The sequence below is a fragment of the Lagenorhynchus albirostris genome, chromosome 13 (genome assembly GCF_949774975.1).
Source record: "Lagenorhynchus albirostris chromosome 13, mLagAlb1.1, whole genome shotgun sequence".
In the NCBI taxonomy this organism is placed as follows: Eukaryota; Metazoa; Chordata; class Mammalia; order Artiodactyla; family Delphinidae; genus Lagenorhynchus; species Lagenorhynchus albirostris.
In genome coordinates this window covers 50,211,336-50,227,703 of record NC_083107.1, presented here as the reverse complement: position 1 = coordinate 50,227,703, position 16,368 = coordinate 50,211,336, and the positions used below count along the sequence as shown (strand labels likewise).

The 16,368-nt window shown below is 42.1% G+C and overlaps 1 long non-coding RNA gene across 1 annotated transcript in view; it reads right to left on the bottom strand.

Moving 5' to 3' along the window:
* Positions 1 to 7,763: 7,763 nt before the first annotated feature.
* The window catches only part of LOC132531468 (uncharacterized), a 202,213-nt gene continuing 193,608 nt past the window's right edge, over positions 7,764 to 16,368 (bottom strand). The window contains exon 6 of the long non-coding RNA XR_009544111.1: positions 7,764 to 7,866. This is a non-coding gene — a long non-coding RNA (uncharacterized LOC132531468). The remainder of the gene's footprint in view (positions 7,867 to 16,368) is intronic.

Here is a 16,368-nt window from a genome sequence, read left to right as displayed (position 1 = left end):
TGGGATAACATTTCCTATATTAGGGTATAAAATGACTACGGCTTTTGTCTTTGGTTCATTCTCTTTCTGTCTTTCCCTCTCTTTCTCTCAGATCACTTGCACTGCGGGAAGCATACTGCCATGTTGTAAGCAACTCTATGGACATGCCCATGTAGCATGGTGAGGAACTGAGGCCCTCAGTGCAACAACACAGAGAAACTGAAGCCTGCTAACAACCAGGCGAGTGATCTTGGGAATGGGCCCTTCATGCCCAATCAGGTCTTGAGATGACTGCAGCCCCAGGCAACAGCTTGGCTGCAATCTCATGAGAGACCTTGCACTAGAGGCATCCAGCTAAGCTGCACCCAGATTCCTGACCAGTAGGAACTGTGAGATAATAAGTGTTTGTTGTTTTCAGCTTCTAAGTTTTGAAATGATTTGTTAGGCAGCAATGTATATCTAATACATGGCTCAGGCCCATCTTACAGTGGGCCCAGTGTGTACCCAAACCCACTTTGTGGTTATTTTTCCAGTTCTAGAATGTATAATTAGAATAGACACATCCAGAAACTGGCAGAGTCGGAGCAAAAAGTAGCAACTATTCTAGACATATTGAAAAGGCATTTGTGTGCCAGAGGGTGGGAGATAAATCCCACAGAAATTCAAGCACCTGCCACTTTAGTGAAAAATTCTAGGCGTCCAATTATCTGAGATATGAAGACATTTCTCTTCTAAGGTGAAGGGCAAGTTGCTGCATCTGTCTCCTCCTACCATTAAGAAAGAGGCACAATGCCTACTGGGCCTCTTTGGATTTCAGAGGCAACATATATCTCATTTGGACATGCTACTCTGACCCATTTACTGAGTGACCTGAAAAGCTGTCTGTTTTAAGTGAATCCTAGAATAAGAGTAGGCTCTGCAACAGGTTAAGCTGCTATGCAAGCTGTTCTGCTAATTGGGCCATATGACTCAGAAGATATGATAGTACTTGAAGTATCAGTGGTACATAGGGAAGCTGTTTGGAGCCTTTGGTAGGACCCATCCTATAGGTGAATCACAGTACAAACACAATTTTTTAGCAAAGCTATACTTTCCCCTTTTGAGAAACAACTTTCGGCTTGTTACTGGGCCTTAGTAGAGACTAAATGCTTGACCATGAGCTACCAAATTACCATACGACCTGAGATCCTCATCATGGACTGGGCATGTCTGACCCACAAAACCATAAAGTTGGGCACGCACAGCAACACTCCCTCATCAAAAGTAAGAGATAGCTATGATATTGGACTTAAGCAGGCCCTGAAGGCACAAATAAGTTGCACAATGAAGTAGTCCAGATGTCCATGACCCCTTTCTAGCTACAGTTCCTTCTTTCTTTCAACAACATCTATGGCTTCCCTATGATTAGTTGACTGAGGATAAAAATACTTGAAGTTTGTTTACAGGTAATTCTTCATGATGTGCAGAAACCACCTAAAAGTGGATAGGTAGAGCACTGCAACCCTACTTTGGGACTGCTCTGAAAGACAGTGGTGAAGGGAAATTCCTCCTGTGGGCAGGACTTTGAACAGAGCATATAGTTACCCGTTTTGCCTAGAATGATAGATGGCCATACAAGTGATTCTACAGCAATTCATGGGCTGGGGCTAATGATTCAGCTAGGTGGTCAGGGATTTGGAAGGAACACAACTGGAAAATCAGTGAGATGGAAGCCTGGGGAAGAGGTATGTGGATAAGCTTCTCCAGATGGGCACTAAATATAAAGATATTTGTGTCCCATGTGAACACTCACTAAGGAGGACTTTAATAATCAGGCGAACAGAATGACCTGTTCTGTGGATGTCAGTCAGCTTTCCCCTCTAGTCACTCCTGTTGCTGCCCAGAGGGTTCATGAACCAGTGGCCATGGAACCAGGATGGAGGTTATGCTGGGATCAGCAACAGGAACTTTCACTATTTAGGGCCTATTTGGATATAGCCGTCGTTGAATGCCCAATCTGCCAATAGTAGAGACTAACACTGAACCCACAACATGGCACTATTACCTGGTGGAATCAGCCAGTTACCTCATGGCATGTTGATTACATTGGTCAGCTTCCATCATGGAAGGGATAGCACTTTGTCTTTATTGGATATGGATGTGTCTTTTTTGCTTGTCTGCTTGCAATGCTTCTACCAAAACTTCTATTTGTGAACCGACCAAATACTTTATCCAAAAACATGGTATTCTATACAGCATCACTTTTGACCAAGGAACTCACTTCATAACAAATGAAGTGAGGTAATGGGCTCATCCTCATGGAATTCACTGGTCTTACCTGCAATTCTGATGCAACATATATGATAGAATGATGTAATCACCTTGTGAAGGCTCAGTTATGGGACCAGGTAGGTGGCAAAACCTTGGGGGTCTGAAGCAAGGTCCTCCAGACTGTGGTAAATGCTCTAAATCGATATTCATTATATTGCTATTTTTCCCATAGCAGGATTTACAAGTCTAGAAATCAAGGGGGTTAAAATGGAAATAGTTGCTTTCATTATTATTCCTGGTGATCCACGAGTACAATTTTTGTTTCCCAGCCCCACAATTTCAGGCGCTGTTGCTCTAGAAGTCTTAGTTCCATGCTGTTGAATTGGATATAGAGTCTGCTACCTGGCCGCTTTGGGCTCCTAAGGCTATTGAATCAACAGGCAAAGAAAGGATTTAATATACTGGCTGTGGTGATTGTGCTTGAATATTAAGCGGAAATTGAGTTGCTATTACACAATGAGTATTTCTGATACTCAGGAGGTCCTCTAGGACAACTTTTCGTACACCTGTGTTTTGTGATTACTAAGTCAGTGGAAAACTACAACTACCTCCAATTCAGGTAGAACTGCTAATGGCCTGAACCCTTTAGGAAGAAGATTTGTAACCAGACAAGAAACCTCAATCAGTTGCAGAGAAGAGTTCTGTAATAGTTAGATTATTTTTCCTTATTTTGATATGGATATGTTTCATATATAGTAACCAAACATTTTTGTTTTCTTCCTTCTCTCTTATCTCCTTATCTAACATAAGATGTGCTAAGTGTAATTAACATATCTCAATGTTTAAGCTATAGGGTATCAAAAGGTGACCCGTGAATTAAATAGGAGGAAAATAAAGATCACTTAAATCCAAAAAAGGACTTTTTATTTTCCCTTGGTGAAAGGATTAACACAGGGGTCGGCAAACTATAGCCCAAGGGCTGGCCATCTGTTTTTGTAAATAATGTTTTATTGGAACACAGCCACATTCGTTTGGTTACATATTTGTGGCTGCTTTCATGCTATAATGCTAACATTGAATAGTTACAACAAAAGCCATGTGGCCTGCAAAACCTAAAATATTTACTATCTGGCTTTTAAAAAAAAGTTTTCTGACCCCTGGGTTAGCATGTTTCTCATTGTCTGGGGATAGTTGTATTATGTCAGGCAGAAGCATGACTTTGTTATTAACTTTATTTGGAAATTAAGTATGGAGATATGCATGGGTTCCAAGTTGGCAAGGGATAGATTGTGGTGGCTTTGTAAAGTATCAGCTTTGCTAGGCTGAACTACATTTCCCAGAATTCCCCTTCTTGTGTATTTCCAGTTAGATTGGACCACAAGAGAGATTCTCACGGGCAATTTGGAGAGTATAAGTGAAGTAATAGTCATTGTATAATTCACATACATTGTCTGCTGGCTCTTCCTGTTGGTGTGGGACAGTACGCAAGACTGGAATTGCTCCATCTTCTCCTGGATCCTCCTTCAGCTTCTCTGACTCCTCATTCGGAGGTGTAATTAGATTTCCTCATTCCTGTTGTGATGTTCACTATTGATTGCTAACATGTACTCAGTGTGTGTGTGTGTGTGTGTGTGTGTGTGTGTGTGTGTGTGTGTTTGTGCATGTGCATGTATGCATGTGTGTGTGTGTGTGTGTTTAGCTCCATGACAAAGGGCCCAGACTTCTACGTGACTAAGGTCAGAGCCAGGAACTGTCCTCATGCGCTCCAGCTTGTGCTTGTGGGTTCCAGCCTGTTCTTGCTCCTCCCACTTTACACTCTGCCTGCCTGCCCTAAGGACTTCAAGCTCCAGTATTAGATACAATGACAGCAGCGTTACAGAGACTGTTTAACCAGCCCCCACAACTGCATAAAGTCAAACCAAGATATTTCTCAGGGGACCAGTCTTTCTGATTAAACCTTGACTGACACACCCAATAATCTATTATAAAGGTGTTTAAATTTTTCAAGTAGGTAGGTTTTTATTTTTGCTATCCTTTTGCTCTTAATTTCTAAGTCTACTGCATTTTGATCAATGAATATGCTTGGGTGAATACTGCTTCTTAGAGCTTGTGAAGATTTTTTTTAGGATCTAATACATGTTCAATTATTGTAACTGTTTCCACATATGTTTCAGAACAATGTGCAATCTCTGTTGAGTGCAGAGTTCTACATAATTTGTTACTATGCTTTATACTATGCCATATAAATTCTTCACGTACTTAATTTTGCCTATTTGATCTATTTCAGAGGGAAGTGTATGTTAACAACTTATATATAATGGTTCTGTCAATTCTTGTATTCTAGTATTTTTGCTTTATACATTTTTGGAACTATATTGTTAGGTGTGTAAAAGTTCATGGCTGGTATAGCTTCTTGGTGGACTGTTTTTATTTCATTTTTATCAATATGAAATACTCATTTTATCCCTTTTAATGTTTTTATACTATAGTAATATTTGCCATCCCTACCTAATTAGTTATTGAGATAATATATAAAGTTCTTAGTCTCATACCTGAGCAATAGTAAGCTGGCAAAAACGGTAGTTCCTGCTATTATTATTATCATTATAATTATTATTATTCTGTGTTCTTCTATGTGCAGGTTGTCTGGACTCTTTGGGGGACAAAGAAGGAAAGAAAGGACTGAAAGAAAAGAAAGAGAGCAACTGCCTCTTAGGCACTGCATGGTGATGCTTAGAGCTTCTTCTCCCCTGAACAAGGTGATGGAAACTCCACGGACGAGAGGTCCCAGGCTTGGACAAAGCACCAGAAAGCCTGCCAAGAGAGGTCTCCTAAGCAGCCAAGAGAATATAACAGAAACAGATTTTCTAGTTGGATCTGGGCCTTTCTGCTTTCGAGGCCTGGCTGAAACTAGGAAGGGAAAAAGGCAAAACAAGGTCAGACCTAGTAGTAGATGTGTTCCTATGTTTGGAAGGTCAGAATGATCCCTTCAGAGATCCCCTTGAATTTCGGCTCATCTAGGCCTATAAAAGCAATGTCCACAGCAGTGATGATTTTCCACCCTCAGTGGAATTCTTAGCTCTGCCAAATTGGATGTGTTTAAGGATGTGGTCTCATTGCCTCAACTCTCTCTACACCTGCATCCTTCAGGTGTGCTTTGTAGTTGAGTCCATCTCTGTTTTATTAGATGTCCTCATTCCTGTTGTAACGTTCACTATGGATTGCTAACAGGTACTCTGTGTGTGTGTGCGTGTGTGCACGCTTGTGCATGTCCGTGTGTGCACACATGAGTGTTTGTGTCTGTCTGTCTTTGGAACTTCCAAATCAAAGTAGCCTTGCTAACTGGCTACTTGTTGCTTAAAATCTCTTGACCCCAAATCCCTTCCTCCACCTGCCTGAAATTCTTCACTTCTCTTTGCCTCACTGCCTGAAATTCATAGAATCATAAAAGTTAAATCTTGAAGGTGCCTTAGAGATTAATTAGTCCAAGCATCTCACTTCACTGAAGAAGGAAGTGGTCCAGAGAGGTGAAGTGTTTTGCTCCAAATCACAAAATTAGTGAAAGGCAAAGTGAGACTAGAGCCCAGTTCAAAGCAACTAGGAAATGAGATTTGATGGTGGAATGGTTGCAAGGCGGGAAGTTATATGGGAATCCAAGATGCTAGGTGTCAGGATGAGCCTGGGTAGAATACTCAGGAAGAGGTTACTTTGGGCAGCATAGGGTGGGAGAGAGTGAGTTCTAGGATATGGGAATGAATGAAATGGAGGTTGGCAGGCACCAAAGACACATGGTCTCTCTTCTTCTGACCCTGCTACTAACAGTACAACATAGTTTGAAGAGTAAATCTCAAACTACAACAGCAGCACAGCAACAATATCTACAACTTTTATTTGTAAACTGTTAAAAATTCTTCCATATCCATCACCATGTAAGCTCACTCCATGAGAAGCAGCTATTAGTATTATCCCTAGTGTAGAGAAGATAAAATCAGGGCCCAGAAAAACAGGAAAATACTTGGAAATAGGTAATGTACCCTTGGATGTGTACTGGATATGTTGGTTGTCCATCACTATTCCCCTCCTTCCTTCTTCCTAGCAGGACCGCGATTTTGTTCAGGTTTCCCTATTCCCCTCACATCCATGTGCCTTGGGGAAGATGACCACATCCCCAAGTTCTAGGGATGGGCTTGACTGGCTTAAGGGTAATTCCACCTCCATTTCCAGGGACTGGTTTGGGAATGGGCGTGGGATGCCACGTGGGCCACTGAGATGTGAGGAGAATCTATGTGGGGGATGTAGTGTTCAGGAAAGCCTTTCTTCACGCTTATGGGTGAGCACTGGAAACTCTCCCTGCCCACTACATAGGAATGAGGAATCATGCAGTCCCAATTGCTACAGGACCACAAGGCAAGCAGGCTTCAGGATGGAGCCAACAGAAGACAACACGCCAGAAAAGTAGGAATAATCTGAGTCTTTTAGGATCTCATTGAGTTGCTGGAGCAACCAACCTGACAGCTTGCCTTACTTTTGGTCTGGTGGCTAAGTGAGCCATTATGCTCCTTTAGAGACCAGCTTGGGGGAATATCCTATTACCTGTAGCTGAAAACTTCCTCCAGCAGGGACAAGGAGGGCTTGAACCTCATGGCTGAGAATAAATTGAGCTTACTTCTGTAGAGAGTGACTCTTCTGGTCTTTTTGGTTCATTTAAACACCTCATTCTTCAATAAATATAAAGTACAATATGAAGAATCTATGGATCCTTAAACACACTGTTAGAGCCAGCATTCCTATATGGCCTCTAAGGGTGCCAGTTTTGAGCCAGACTGTATTCAAACCCTGGATCCATTACTTTCCAGTACGTGACCTTAGGTAAGTTAAAAGCCGCTTTGTGCCTCAGTGTCCTCAACTGCAATACTGGGTTAGTAATAGTACCTACCTTATGGAGTTGTTGAGAGGACTAAATAAATTAGAGAGTTTAGAAATGTGTCTATATAGTAAAGATTCAAAACATTTTAATATTTTTATTATGAAGAGTAGAAAAGTAATTCAAAGAGCCTTAATTATTATTAATAATATATACTAATGTGGTTCTGGTATATTTATTAATATATTACATGTCATGTGCCAAGCATATGAGTAAGTTCTTTGCATATATTTTCTTTAATTCTGATAATGACCCTCTGAAGTAGGATTCATTCACTTCATTTCCAGATGAGGAAACTGGTGTTCACAGAGGCTAGGTGATGTGGCCAAAGTTATACAGCCAGTAACTGCAGAGCTGGGATTTAAACCCAGGTGTAACCCCAGAACCCACCATCATTCCATTCTACCATGCAGTTTCCAAGAGTATCTCTTAGTGAATTGTCTTGGTGGGGGGCAGTGAATTTAGGGTCAGAAGCAACCTTAAATAAGAGCAGGGAGAAAGGGGTTTAAAACAGAAAGTGTGTCACAAAAGCAATAGAAGTGTTTGGAAATGTTGGAGAAAGGCTCAGACCCATATCGAAGCTATCCCCTGAACTCCATGCTCTTTTCTGAATGGATAGAATTATAATAGGAGACTGAGCGGTGTTTCCTCTGAGTATTGTTTCACAGGTCTGAGAAGATGAATTGCACAAGGGATTCTTTCAGCCCTGCCATCTGAGAATGGAGAAGCAGGGAAGAAGAGAAGAGGTGGAATTAGAAATTCAAATGGCATCTGATGAAATCACTTTTGACTCCATAGTTATTAACCCCAACTTGTCTCATTCCTTTAAATCTTGAGCTCCCTCTCGAGTGTACTATACATTAAGTGCCAGAAATTACTGATTTCTTCTTTCATACAGCAAGTACCTCTCCCACCACTGAAATGGGAAGAAGCAGTAAATGCTGGTAAATGCTGAGTAAGATGTTTCTCAGGAAAGACCAATACTGAACACATTGTAAAGATGAGGCAGAGTGATGAATATCTTTCCAAAAAATGGACACCTGCTGTAGGAAGGTCTGCTCTGGAGGATCTGCTAGGGACTTTTTTTACTAGAGGAGTTTGCCCCGGCACATTGACTCAAATAATAAAATGAGAATGGTGTTTGCAGAAACTTAAAAAGGTCTCGAAACTCCTTTCTAGTCAAAATAGAGTGTTGCAAAATGTTCCAGACAGCTCTTTAGAGCTTCATTTGAAGATGCTGACATAAGTCCAAAGCAAATCTCTGCCATAAAAGTTGTATTGGTAGAATGATTAAGAGTTATGTGGTGTTCTTTGCAGAGAGGTGTTCATTTGATGAGGAACTGGGGAAAAGATTTTTCATAACAGTATTATGGCAGCTTTTTGCAAGGACTTTAGTAAATTTTGCCTTCTGTCCTGGGTCAGGTTAACCAGCTCTAGTTAAGATAATTAGTATTATATAAGATAAAGTTTGAGGCTTAAATCAACAAATTAAGTAGTGCTAGCAAGAAAAATTAAGTTAAACAACATATAAGTCATTTGGGATTTCCACAAGGGAGGTTACATGTCCCAGTCATTCTATGATGGTGGTTCAGAGCCAAATATACATTGGCTCCCTTTGAAATGATTATCCCTGCCCTAGATTGCCTTAGTTCAGCAGACAAAGATTCCTCACTCCAACTCTACTACCACCATCTTAGTATACCTACTATTCTCTCTTGCCCAAACAACTACAATATCCTACCAATTGGTCCCCTACTTCCACTCTTAACCTCCCTACGACTCATTTTCACATTGCAACCATTCCAGTGTAATGAAATTGAAAATCTAACTGTGTCATTCACCTAAATGAAAATCCTCCATTGTCTCTCCATTACCAATGTCTCAATGTTTTTTCAATGATCCCTTTCATTCTGTAAATTTCTCTTCAGATGACTGTGCTAAGTGAGTAGCATACTCTAAGTACTGAACATAGCTTTAGAGAGTGTATTGTTCCTAGTGAGAAACAACATTGACAAAATTGATCTGACACCCATTTAATGAAAATATATACTACTTACTGTGCAGTATGGCAATTAAATATAATCAGTGTATGAGTGTATCAGGGTATCAGGGCTCAATCAGGAAAGTAGACCATCTCGAGGATTATAGAATAAAGAATGTATTCTAGGAATAAGAACTTTCACAATTATGGGGAAATTTGGGGAGGTAGAATTCAAGACGGGGAGTTGGAGGATGAGAGAAAATCACTAATCAACTCTCCTGACACATTGGTATGACCGGACAAATTACAGCATGCTAGGGAACTTGGGAAGCCAGGCATATCCAGCTGCTGGAGTGGGACTGGAGAGAGCTGATGGAGAAATCTATGGTAAGTTATGGACTTGGCATCTAATTGTGAGCCTGGGATTGTTAGTCAGCGGGGCCAACAGCTAGTAGGAAGAGCTAGAGGTCGGAAGAGCCAGACTAATCTAGAACTCATCAGCACTTGTATATCTCTCATTGCATCCAACCACAACAACTTTCAGAGGGTACCGCTGCTTCATTTCTGCCTTGTAAATCTTGTTTAAAATTTTCTTTTGGGAAACTTTAATGTGGAACCATCAGGGAAAGAAACTGTGGAAAAAGTTGTTCTAGCTTTGCTTGGTCAATACAGTACAAACTCATCACACTTAATAAACATTTAGATTAATTACTAAGTTATATTTCTTTTAAATCATTTAACCAAATGACTAGGTTTTGTCTTCTCACTGTTGATTCATGGACATTTTAAGCAGGAACATTTTTATAGTTTTCCCTTATTTTATATATTCTTTCATCATCACCACAATCACACTCACACACTTAGCTCAAGCTGCTGTAATAAAATACCATAGACTAGGTGGCTTAAACGACAAATATTTACTTCACACAGTCTGGAGGCTGAGAAGTTCAAGATCAAGGTGCTGGAAGATTTGGTGTCTGATGAGAGTTCTCTTCCTGGTTTGCAGATGTCCACCTTTTTGCTCTATCCTACACGGTGGAGAGAGAGGGGACCCTGGTCTTTCTCTTTTTATAAGGATACTATTCCTATCATGTGGGGCCCTACCCTCATGACCTCATTGAACCTAATTACCTGTCAAAGGCTCCAATTCCAAATACTTTCACATTGGGGATCAGGGTTTCAATATGAATTTTAGGGGTATACACACACACACACACACACACACACACACACACACCAGAAACTACTAAATGCCTTTAAGGTGTGTTGTAGATTGGGTTCTCTAGAAGCAAATCCTGCTTCTTATTCAAGTGATTTATTGTAGGAGTATTCTCAGGAAAGAGGAGTGAGGGAAGCAGGATAGGGTAGGGAATAATGTGGTCTCAACTGGATGCTAGGTTACGCCTGATCTCATGGAGGAGTCTGGAGCATAAATTGCACCAGAGTTAGTCTCATTTCAAAGCGAGGGCGCTGGCTTTTTGAACCCTATGACAGTTAGTCATTGGTTGAGGGCTGGGGTGGGGGGGATGGGTGGGTACAAAGCATTTGGCTGAGGGCAATTTTCCAGAGACCAGACAGCTGTGAGTGTTATCAGCCAACACTTAGTTGGCAAAGCGCATGGGGTGGGGCCCAACAGCATCCACTTCAAGGTACTTTAGGAGCAGAAACAACGTCTATATATGGAGTGTGTGGGGACTCAGAAGCTGGAGCAGAAGGTAGATGGCAGATTTCTCTGTTTCCACACCCTGTCTGTCTCTGTTGTGACCTCAGATGTGTCACTAATTCTGAGCAGTTTGGTGTCCTGGCTCCCACTTCTAGATATCCCTCTGTGGTTCAGTGCTTGGTTGTAGATTACATTTGCCACCATTTTGCCTCTCCTTTCCTGTGTTACTGGCCTCAGGTTGTCTGGGGCTCATGTTCGGATGCCCACTTCTATTTTGCTGCCCAGCACGGTTCTCAGACTCCCTTCTGCTCTAGTACCTCACCTCCCACCTCAGCATTGTAAGGTGCAACATAACATAATTATATCCACTCAAGACAAAGGGTTTCTACACAGTAGCTGTTCTTCTCTTTCATTCCCAAGAACTGCCTCTATGGTTTGCTTATTTGCTCTTATCCCACCATGTTTCTCTTTTAAAATCTGTGTTAGTTATTTATTGCTGCATAACAAGTGATCCCCAAGTGAGACAGATGAAAATAACAAACACTATCTCACAGTTTCTGTGGGTTGGGAATTTGGGAGCAGCTTAGCTTGGTGGTTGTGGTTCAGAGGGTCTCATAAGGTTGTAGTCAAGATATTAGCCATGACTGAAGTCAGCTAAAGGCTTGACTGAGCTAGAAGATCTAATTCCAAGATGACTCAGTCATACAGTTCAGTTGGCAGAAGGATTCAGTTCCTTGCTGGCTGTTGGTGGGAGGGCTTAATTTCTCACCATATGGACTTCTCCATAGGGCTACTTGAGTGACCTCATGACGTGGCAGCTGACTTCCCCAGGTGAGTGATCCAAAAGAATGCAAAGTGGAAGGTGCAGTGTCTTTTATGATCTAGTCTCAGAGGTTATAGATGATCACTTTTGCCAAAATTATTTGTTTGAAGTGAGTCACTAAATCTAGTCCATAGTCAAGGGGGAGGGAATTATGTTTCATTTCTTGAAAGGGAGAGTGTTAAAGAATTTGTGGACATATTTTAAAACCAACACATGTCTCACCACACTATTGGGTTCCCTGAGCAGCTGCTCCCTGGTCCTCACCTACCTGGGATACTTGCAGGACTGGGATAGCAAATTCTGAACCAAGGGACTGAAATTTACCTCCACTAAGGGATGGTCACATGACCACCATTCCCGGGCCTCTAATAACTGGTGGGAGGAGAGGGATACATAGTGAAGGAAGAAGGTAAAAGAAAATGGGCTCTGGGATCAGAAAGATTGGGGTTCATGCTTTCACTTTGACATTCTAACCTGGCTTAGGCAAGTCACTTAATTCAAGCCAATAAACGTTTTTTGAGTATTAATTGCGTGTTAAACACTGTGCTAGATATTGGGGACAGGGTGCTGAAAAAAATTCACTCTTGTGGTACTTAGAGTCTAGCTAAGCAGACAGACATTAAATAAGTCATTTCAATTGTGATGAGGGTTATGTGCTATCAGAGCATATCCCAAGGGGATTTAGACTTTTCTAAACGGGAAGACCTCCTTGGGGAAGTAACATTTTAAGTTGAGATTTGAAAGATGATTAAAAGTTAACCAAGTGAGAGAACAGATGTCCAAAGGTCCTGAGGTACCAAGACCCCTGAAATTCCAAGGAGACAAAAGGAAGCTAGAGGGGCAGGAACGTTGATGGTGAGGGGACAGTGGGATGAGACAAGTCTGGAGACCTGGGTAGAGACCATACTGCCCTGAGTTTCAGAGGCCACGTTAAGGTTGGGGACCCATATCTTTAAGTTCCCAACAAAAGTCAAGCCAACTACTACTGTTTCCAGCGGAGGTATGCCTTGGTGAAATTTGTATTTTACAAAAACTTCTCAGCTTGCACTATGGAGAATGAGGTAAAGAGGGACAAAGTGGATGTGAGGGCCTATCTGCAGGAGCACTGTAGGAGTCTAAGTGGAGAGGTGATGATGGTAGTGGAGGTGAGAGACCATTAGGAGAGTAACAGGACTTGGCTAAGGACTGTGGGCTGGAGGCAGAGGAATCAGTGAACACTGTCCAAGGGGTGGATTTTTCAGTGGTGATGGTGGGTGCTGGGTGGGTGTTTGGTAGATTAGGCATTCTGTTTTAGACACATGGAGTTTTAGGGACTTGTGAGATATTTGAGCAGAAGTGTTGAAAGGCCTGGAGCTCAGAGAGCGGGCTGCGCTCTGACAGTAGCTGTGAGAATCTAGACATACATGCTGTAATTTAAGTTCCTGAATGACTGCGACGGCCAGGGTCAGAGGGGAGCAAAAGTCCAGGGAACCCCAACATTTAAGGGCCAGGGAGAAATGGAGCCAGCAAAGGTCCCTGAGGAGAAATAGTGGGGGAGGGAGAAGGAAGAAAACCTGGAGAGTGTAGCATCACTGAGCCAAGGAAACAGTGTTTCTAGAAGAAGCATTAAATGGAATTACTGTTTTAATTAGGATAATTATAATCCATATCTCACAGGACTCTTGTGAGGATTGAATGAGATAACATATGCAAAAAATATTTTAGGAATTCATAGAGGCTTGTAAATGTTGGGTATTCTCTTTAGCAGAGGAATGGGAGTGTAACGGGGGAAGGACTGCGAGAAAAGGGCCAGGATGTTCCTTCTGAAGTAACTTCCCAGCACCTAATGCATCTAAAGCAAACTTACAGTCAATTATTGACATTCAGGGCCAGCCAGCCTTTGATACAGTGCAGTGTAATTTTGGAAACCAAGAAAAACTCCCTTGCTCTTAAAAAAAAATCTCTCTACCTGCTTAATATTGCTTAAAAATCCCTTCCAGGGAAGACCTAGAAACCATTTCATTCTATAATAAAAGGTTTTAAAATGCAAATACCTGAGGCAGTTACCAGAGTAATGTAAAAGAGACAGTTAAGTATAATTATGTTCAAATCCTTTTTTTTTTTTTTTGGAGCTTCAGGAAGGCACCCAGAACCAGGAAGGAGCAGTGTGGGAGGGAGGGCTTGGACACTGATGGGAAGGTGGGAGACACCCAAGGCAAATTTCACTGACTTCTCAGTCTCAACGATTTTGCTTCAGGAAGGATCTGTTTATCTTCATATCTGTCCAGATATAATACAACTTTTGTGCAAATGTCTATTTTGTTCATCTGGGTGGCTGGTACCAGCCCTTAACTTAGGCAGAAACTATGCACCTCTCCTGTATTCTTCTCTGGCAGGTGGAGGTAACCTAATAATGTCTAGAATCTAAAATAGAACACATGCCCAACCCCGCCTAATTTAGGGTGCTGGTGGTGTGGACTGGATCCAGGGGTTACTGTGTTGAAGCATTGCAGGAATCACTAGAGCTGGTCCTCTAGGAATTGTGGACCTGGGAACTGATTCTGGGAAACTGACTTCCTCTTCTCCTTCCCAGTGGGCACTCAGGAATGTGCTGGGTTCTTAGGTTACTTGTACCTGGTGGGCAGGCAGGTCCTAAGCTAGAGTCTCCATAACAGAACAGAGAACTAAGAAAGTAATGAGCCCTGTTCCCCTCCTATGAGAATGGAAAGGGAGATACTGAAGACCCTGATGGGCTCTCAGACAATCTGGTGGTATCACTGCATGGGCAACAGACCACTGAAGGTCAGGGAAGCCCCACTGAAGTCTGGAAAGGTGCTGAGTTTGCATCTGTGTAATCAGCAGTGTCCTGTGTCGGGGCCGATGAGGACATATCTGTCAATTACCATCATCTGCACAATCAGGCTTTTATTATATGCAAATGTTCCTATTCTGGGGACCATCTATGCCCTTGGAGTACATTAAATCCATGAAGCTATTTGTTACAGTGGGGAGCTGAATAATTAACTGAAGCTGGCCCTTTAATTCAACTCAACTGTATTTGCAGCTATTAAGCACCCAGGATGTGCACTCTGATTGGAGGCCAGAGAAGCAGAATGGTCCTTGCCCTCAAGGGGACTTGTCCAGTTGTGAGATGTCAGGCTCAACTGATGACCCCTCCCCAATGGCACAGTTCTCCCTCCCCCGTCATGCTTCTCTTTCCCACTGCCCACCCTACCCCAGCTCCTGGACTTGAGGCAGATCTGCTGAAGAAGCTCCAGGGGGCCTCAGGCTCATGCTGGCTGCTGGTCTGCTTCCTGCCTGAGCCCAGCTCTGGTAACCAGATGCTGCTGCCATTTCCTCCATGCCTCAGTACTGCCTTGGACTCTGTACAGTATCTGTAAGGCAAGCCTCTGATTTCTCCTTGTCAGGAGCAATGCCATCATCTCCCCATACTACTCTGGTATGAACTGCCCCCAACACACGTTACATTCTATGGTGCCAATGTCAACCTGGCCCACCCTATTTGTCACACCCTTGCTTTGCCTGCAGACTGAAATTCCCACCTCTGTAGCTGGGTCTAGACCCCCCACTATATGTACCTGCCCTCCTGTCCCCAATTCTAGTGAATAGACATAATTCCAGAATTTTCTCCCTTAATAATCAGTCCTACACCATTTCAGTTAATCACAGATGTGCAGCTGTATCTTAAGCTATGTCAGGAGGAAAGGGGTAAGAAAAAAGAAAACAAATGGAAGACAATGTGCATGTGAATGTGCAATGGAGGAACACAGGAAACTGAATGATTCCAAATGAGAATACAGTGGGTATTCAGCTGGACCAGACCTGCATATTCCTATAGAAGAGTTCATCATTCAATCACAAAGCCATATTATTTCTCGAGATGCAGCAGTAAGGTAAGAAAAAAGGGAGGAAGATCAGCAAAAAGCTGAGGGATTCCACTAAAGATCCCCAAATAAAATGTTTGGCGAACTGTGCACCAAATTCCATAGAAGTGAAGGAGAAAACTTCACCCACTGGTTGGAAGAATTCTGGTCTCATAAACACTTGAAATGCAAGGTCAAAATCAGAATTCATGAGACTTTCTCCAAGTTTCTTCATGTGATTGGCTGTACCATCCAGTCATCCAGACTAGGAATCTGGTGTTAAAACAATAATGAACAAAAAGACTTCAAAAATTGAGCGTAGAGTGGAAGGCATTATTGCCATTTCCTTCATGTCATTTATATATGTGAATAAATAGAGTGTGTCTTTAACTGAGATCTCCCCCAAATCAGTGATCTCGTGTTTGACTCAGCCCGTCATTGATCCTGGACAGTGATGGTGGAAACATTCTGTCATAGAGTGAATAAAGATTTTTTTTCCTCTTTAGCCCTATTTCAGTTTGTCCTCTTTATCAAATACTTGGGCATTCGATTCTTGTAATTCATGAGTTTATTATCTTCTGGGAAAATTCACAGATCATATTTACAAATGGAAACTAATTTGCCGGTATTTTTTTCCCCTTTTTGGCATGCAAATAAACTGAATGTTCTGACAAACTCAGTATCTCTTGCTTTGCTGACTGCCTTGCCCAATATTTGTCTTCAGCAATTTCACCGCAGTTATTTTTTTCTCACAAAGAAATACGTCTCTTCACATTTAAGAGGCACAAATTGTTGCTCCCACTTTTCAAAGGAGCTGTGGTGTTTCCAGATTTAGAAAGACACTTCCAGCTGCCAAGCTCTGTCAGGCCCTGCCTTGGCTCCATG